The sequence below is a fragment of the Anoplolepis gracilipes genome, chromosome 6, assembly GCF_047496725.1.
Source record: "Anoplolepis gracilipes chromosome 6, ASM4749672v1, whole genome shotgun sequence".
In the NCBI taxonomy this organism is placed as follows: domain Eukaryota; kingdom Metazoa; phylum Arthropoda; class Insecta; order Hymenoptera; family Formicidae; genus Anoplolepis; species Anoplolepis gracilipes.
This window is the reverse complement of record NC_132975.1, coordinates 337524-343523: the sequence shown is the minus strand read 5'-3', so window position 1 is coordinate 343523 and position 6000 is coordinate 337524. Positions and strand designations below refer to the sequence as shown.

The 6000-nt window shown below is 45.3% G+C and overlaps 1 pseudogene; it reads right to left on the bottom strand.

The window, feature by feature from the left end:
• Positions 1–753: 753 nt before the first annotated feature.
• LOC140666883 (uncharacterized) overlaps positions 754–6000 on the bottom strand; it is a 29956-nt pseudogene continuing 24709 nt past the window's right edge.

Here is a 6000-nt window from a genome sequence, read left to right as displayed (position 1 = left end):
TGAAACTGAATAGCTCAGCGGTAAGAGCAATCGCCCAGCAAGCGAAAGACTCGGGTTCGATTCCCGATTCAGCGACTTCGCCTTGTATTTTTTTCTCGTCTACATCTCTTTAGGGGAGTTAGAGAATTCTCAAAAATGAGAATCTATTTCTTGGTAAAATACACCAAGTAAATTATGTGCCCTGTGCACGATTCAAATTTCGCGAAAGAATTAATTTCTAAAGAAATTTTACGCATTAACATCCGCGCATGGCTCTCATTGCCAAGTTTATATTTACGTGTTTGTAAATATTAGAGCCTTATATATTTCGAATTATCAAATTTTTTAATAATTTACCACCCCCATCCCTTATTTTGCAAAATTTTAAAAATTTTGTAAGAACAAAAATTAAAGAGTATCAAAAGCCAAAATCCATCCATGTATAATAGTATATGGATTCCATGAATCAATTTTGAGAAAACAAGATAACTTCGTGCTATAGGCGCTGCGCTATAAATTGTTGCGCTCTTTCTTTAGTTGTGGCACATTAAATAACTGTCTCTTGTGCATATATTGGGATTGAAATTGTTACTAACGTAGTTTCATATGAATAAGAATTTTTTATTAGACAGAAGTAAAAGAATACCAACATTTATTGCATGGATAAGAAAAACTGCTAAAAACTTTATCAGTATTCATCAGTAACTGAAAACATATTTTTTAAAGAAATCAATACAGAATTAGTTTATGTATATAAATGTATATGTCTTACATTTATGACATATATTCATTACAAAGATGATGTTCATGGAAAAAAATGTGTTATATAAAGTGATTTTCTACACCAAGAACAAGTTATTATTGCTGTTTTGCCATAAATATCGCATTTTACTTTAGAATTTTTTTTAAAAACAAAATTATACTGGTGTTTCAAATTCTGTCAATCTATTCTGCATGTATCCACTTTGAAACCACGCATATTTAAATAAATTTTGAAACCTAGGCGACGAGATCTGATAGTGCATTAATGATTGTAATTTTAAGATATTATTTCTAGCATGAAGATCCAAAACAAAATCTAACAACGTAACAGTATCAGAAAAGTATTTAATAAAATTATTCCACAACCAAAATCAGTATACGTCTAATGGCTGTATTTTTCCCGTTGTAACGACGGGAATAGTTAGGAAAGCAATATCTGTTGCAGAATCTGGTTTAGTTTCTGAAATTATGTTAGGACAATGTCCACTCCATGAATCTAATAATAGTACTGATTGTGGTCCGACATTCGGAAAAAATACTTCCTTTAACCAAATGTTTACATAATTTGATGTTAATTTGCCTAATATTGAAGTCATAACAAAGATATTAGGCGCCTTAAATAATGTTTCCTGTACTCTTGGACCAAACGTTCCTGTAACTTCTTTTAATACTATAAAGAGAGGTGATAATAATCTGCCATCAGCCGAAATAGTCGGTTGAATTATATGTATAGCTATGCGTGGTTGATGATACAGACTGTACTATATAGATTCTATCTTTTTTATATCTTTTTCGGCTAAAGTACAACCTGAGTGAAATTCTAACTGAAATCTACTTTGATACGAATTATAAATATTTTCCACTCTATATCGATTAATATAATATTTTACATTTGTAATAAATGTATCGCATTTATTTTCCAAGTCTGCTTTTGGTAGCACAGATTTTTTTGTTACGAATTTTGTTATTTCCGAGACACAATATTATGTGCTTTTTTGAATCTTTTTACCCATGTTTCTGAGGCTTTGAATCTTGGCGCATTTTCTTTTACTTGTGCTTGAAAAGCCCATCGAGCGATATCAATATCATGATTGATGATTTTTCTTTCAAGTGCTTCATTAAAATGGTTAATTGTGTATTTAGAAATGTTTTTTAATTTTTCCAACCCACTACCACCTTCAATGATTTTTTCCCATCGTCGTAATTGCCGTATCGATGTAACTTTTTTAAATTTTTGTTTAACTCCTTCAAGCGATCTTGGTCTAGTTTTACCGCTCCTTCAATATTCCACAGCTTGCCTCTTATAGTCATTCAATATTGTTGCTTCAATAAAACTACTGTTACGTCCAGACTCGGGAAGGATGAGTTAGAAAGAAGGGCGTAACAACCAGCTCTTGAAACCGTACGGATTAGAATGTAGATTTCGAGTCGAACGAATTATCAGGTCCAAAAACAAGTGAACGATAATGAATATCGATATTACTTGTTATTTCGGGATTTCCGCTTCCGGTGCATTGAGTAGTGAGACGTGGAGAGAAAGAGGCTGTGAAAAGTGAGGTGAACAGGTGGATAAAGTGAGAGAGGAGGTCTGAGAGTGTGTGAGGGTGATAGAGGGAGAGCGAAAGTGACGAGCGTGTGTGGAGAGAGTAGAGAGAGGGAGATATAGGGAGGAAGAGAGACAGAGGGAAGGGAAGAGAGGAAGGAGGAGATATAGAGAGAAGGATGAAAGAGATGGAAAGAAAGATGGAGATGGAGGATAGAGAGAAAAGAAGGAGTAATATAATAATAAGAGTAGAAGTAAAAGAAGGAAAAAGAAAAGAGGTGGTAGAGGGGATAATAAGAGATATAGAAGGAGAGGCGAGGGTTAAAGAGGTGCCCCCTCGATGACGCACCACCTTGACGTGGTGGGGGGGCTCACCCGGAGAGTGATCCCGGTGTGGTTGTCGGGTTCTAGGACTCACAACCTCCGCGTGATCCCGAAGGGTGCTAAGAGTGCGTCGAAGACTGATGGATGCCGAAGCATTTTAAGAAGTCCCGCTCGGTTCGGATACCGAACAACGGTACGGAGGGGGTATCATCCCAGCCCCCTCCGGGTCGTCATCATGCCATGGGCTACCTACGGATTTGCCAGCAGGATCCCTAGGGGAAATGGCGTCCGCTGTGATATCACAGATGGACTCCTTCGCTAAGGTCTTGGCCGAAACGGGGAGTTCACCAATGGAGAGGCTTTTCAGTCCTCGGTTGGGAACGCGAGAACCATCGTTGACCGGGCTGGGGAGCGTATGAAGACTGCCGCACAGACAGAGAACGCTGTCTGCAGATGTTGGAGCATCTGCATACTGCGGCGGTCATCCTGGATGGCTACAGTTCATCGCTGGAAGAAATCTTCCAGGCGATGGCTGTGGAAGGAAGGAAGATCGCCGAAAGGTTTAGACCTTTCTCGACGGCGGTCTTTCTTGAGAAAAGTGAGATGGCGGGTGGGAGAACCGCCATCAGGGAGGTGGAGGTCCAGGCCTCACCTCCAATAAGGGAGGTGGCGACTCAGTTGGGGGGGAAGCTCGCGACGCGATGTCGCAGACCTCCTCTGCTGAGTTCGCCAACAACGCCGGAATGGCCGCCCCCGCTTCGAAGGGAGAAATCTTTCTCCCGACGATGGCGGAGGTAGAGATGGTGGAGGCTTTGTCCGACACCACTGAAGTGATGAAGGGTGTGGAGGAGTCTGCCTCCTCCACACAAATGCCCTCACAGAGGGAGGTCCCCTGTGATATAAGGGCGATGCGGCGGGAGGCGTCAGTCCTTCTCCCAACGGATTGGAAAAGGATCGGCGCCTTGATAAGGAAAGAGGTGCAGCTGGCGATAATACCGCCAACTGTGACCGCTCCCCTTTCACGTCTGCAAGGGGATGCGGATGGAGGGGAGACGGAAGGGGGCTCCTGGTCGTAAAAAACGGAGGGCCAGTTGGCCCTAAAAGGAGGAAAAAGAAGAGAGGAGGGAATGGTGATAAAACCACCCCTTCCCTTTCTGAGGGTGGAGGGGCGAAGCCTTGCGAGGACAGGGCCGTCTTCTCAACTCTCAAGGGTAGGAGCAGGGGTGCCCGGGCCTGGACACGGATGGGTAGCACCTGGATTCCCAGGTGCTACAAATGCCTCGTGTTGGGGCATGTGGGCTCCGGGTGCGCCTCGAATGTGTCCAGGGGACACCTGTGTTACAGGTGTGGATCCCCTGGACACAAAATAGAGGGATGCCGTTTGCATCCCTGCTGTCCCGTCTGTAAGGACGGGGTAGGTGATTGCGGTCACGCCCTGGGAGAGGGAGCTGTGTGCTCCTCTCCCGGCGGGGGCGCGACGGCGGCGATCATCGGGGGCTTGCCCCCAGTACCGACTCTCTCCGGCCCATCGAGACTGAAGAGAGCCAGGAAAGGGGTCGGATGACAGTTCCGGGGGGGTAAGGGTGAGGGGGATCAGGTTTTGCCTGCCCCTAATATTTCCCTCCCTCCCAAACATCCGACCGGGGCCGTGAATACGGAGGGTTCTTAGCCTCCCTCGCCCAAAAGGGCCGCTAACATCCGCGGCCATAGTGTGAGGGGTGGGAATAACCCGCCCCTCTCCGGGGTCAAGGGAGGAGCAGGTGCGCGAACACCTACTCCCCCATTACACCTTGACCCCAAGGAAGAGGTGGCGTTGTGTATGGTTCCGCAACGTCGCCAATGGTGGCGCCATTGAGGTTATTCTCAATGGCGCACCATGGGATGGAGTTCCTCCCCGAACATCAGGGGGGAAAATGCGGGGGTGGGTCCTGGTAGAATGCAAAAGCGAAGAATGCAGCGCAGAGAATCACCGTCTGGTTTTTAGTGGGTATACCCCGTCTATAGGGGGAGTCCCACGTACCCCTGAGGAGTTCCCGCTCCACAGGGGATGCGTAAAGCATTTTCCAGACGTTAAAAAAAAAGGGTTAAAGAGGTGAAAAGGCTACGGAGAGACAGAGAGAAAGGCAGGGAAATGGTATTAGTAAGGTTGGAGGATGAGGAGCAGAGAAGGAAGATATGGAGGAAGAAAAATGGACTGAGGAGGAGGAAGGAGAGAATATTAGATGATTGGACATGGAAGGAAAGGAGGATGAGGTGGAAACTGGAGGAGATTGCGAGAAAGGAGGAGAATGCGGGGAAGAAGATAAGATGGGGGTAGGGGAGGATAATGATAGAGGACAAGTGGTGGACATGGGAAGAGGAGGAGGGAAGGTTGGTAGATGAAAAGGGGAAGAGTAGAAGAGAGGATCAAGAGAAAATTAGGGTGCAGGGTAGACAAAGAGGGGAACAGGAGGGAGAAGGAAGGGGAAGAGAAGGGAGAATGGGAAGGATGATAAAGAGAGGAGGGGGGAGGGAGAGCGGTGTTTTGGAATGTGGCTGGATTGAGAAAGAAAGACGAGGATTTCTGGAGAGGTTTGAGAATATGGGATGTTAGTAGTGTTATCGGAGACATGGGTAGACGAGAAGGGCTGGGAGGGGGTGAAGAGGAAATTATCAAGAGAGTTAAAATGGGAGATACAAGTAGCAAAGAGGGTGGGGAAGACTAAAGGGGGATATGTTGATGGGTATAAATAGAGAGTGGCTAGAGAAAGGAAATAAGATAGAGGAGAGAACGAAGGGTATGATGATGGGCAGGTTGAAATAGGGGGAAGAGAAATGGAGGGTGCTAGGAGTGTACGTGGGGGAGGGCGTGGGGAAGATGACGGGAATTGGAAAAGTGGATAAGAAAGGAAGAGGAGGAAGTGAAAACGCTAATAGGGAGGAGTTTCAATGCGAGAACAGCAGAGGAGGAGGAAGAGTGGACGGGGGAGAGGAAGAGGAGAGGGGAAGGCGATCGAAAGATAAGAAGAGGAATAAGGAATGCAGACAGTTGATAGAATTTCTGGAAGAATGGGGAATGGGAATACTTAACGGGAGGGTAAGAGGGGATGAGAGAGGGGAGTTTACATTTACGGGGGGAAGGGAGATACAGTAATTGATTACGTGATAGGGGACGGGGAGGTGGAGGAAAAAGTTAAGAAATTAAAAGTGGGGGATAAGATAGATTCAGATCATCACCCTTTAGAAATATGGATGAGGAGAATCAAGACAAAAGGAAGGGAAAAAAGAAGGAGGGAGGAGCGGGAAGGGGATATGGGATGAAGATGGAAGGAACAGGTTTAGAAAAGTGTTGGAGAGGTCGGGGGAGTTAGAACAGGGAGGAGAAGGGAGAGGATGGGAGACGAAATGGAAGA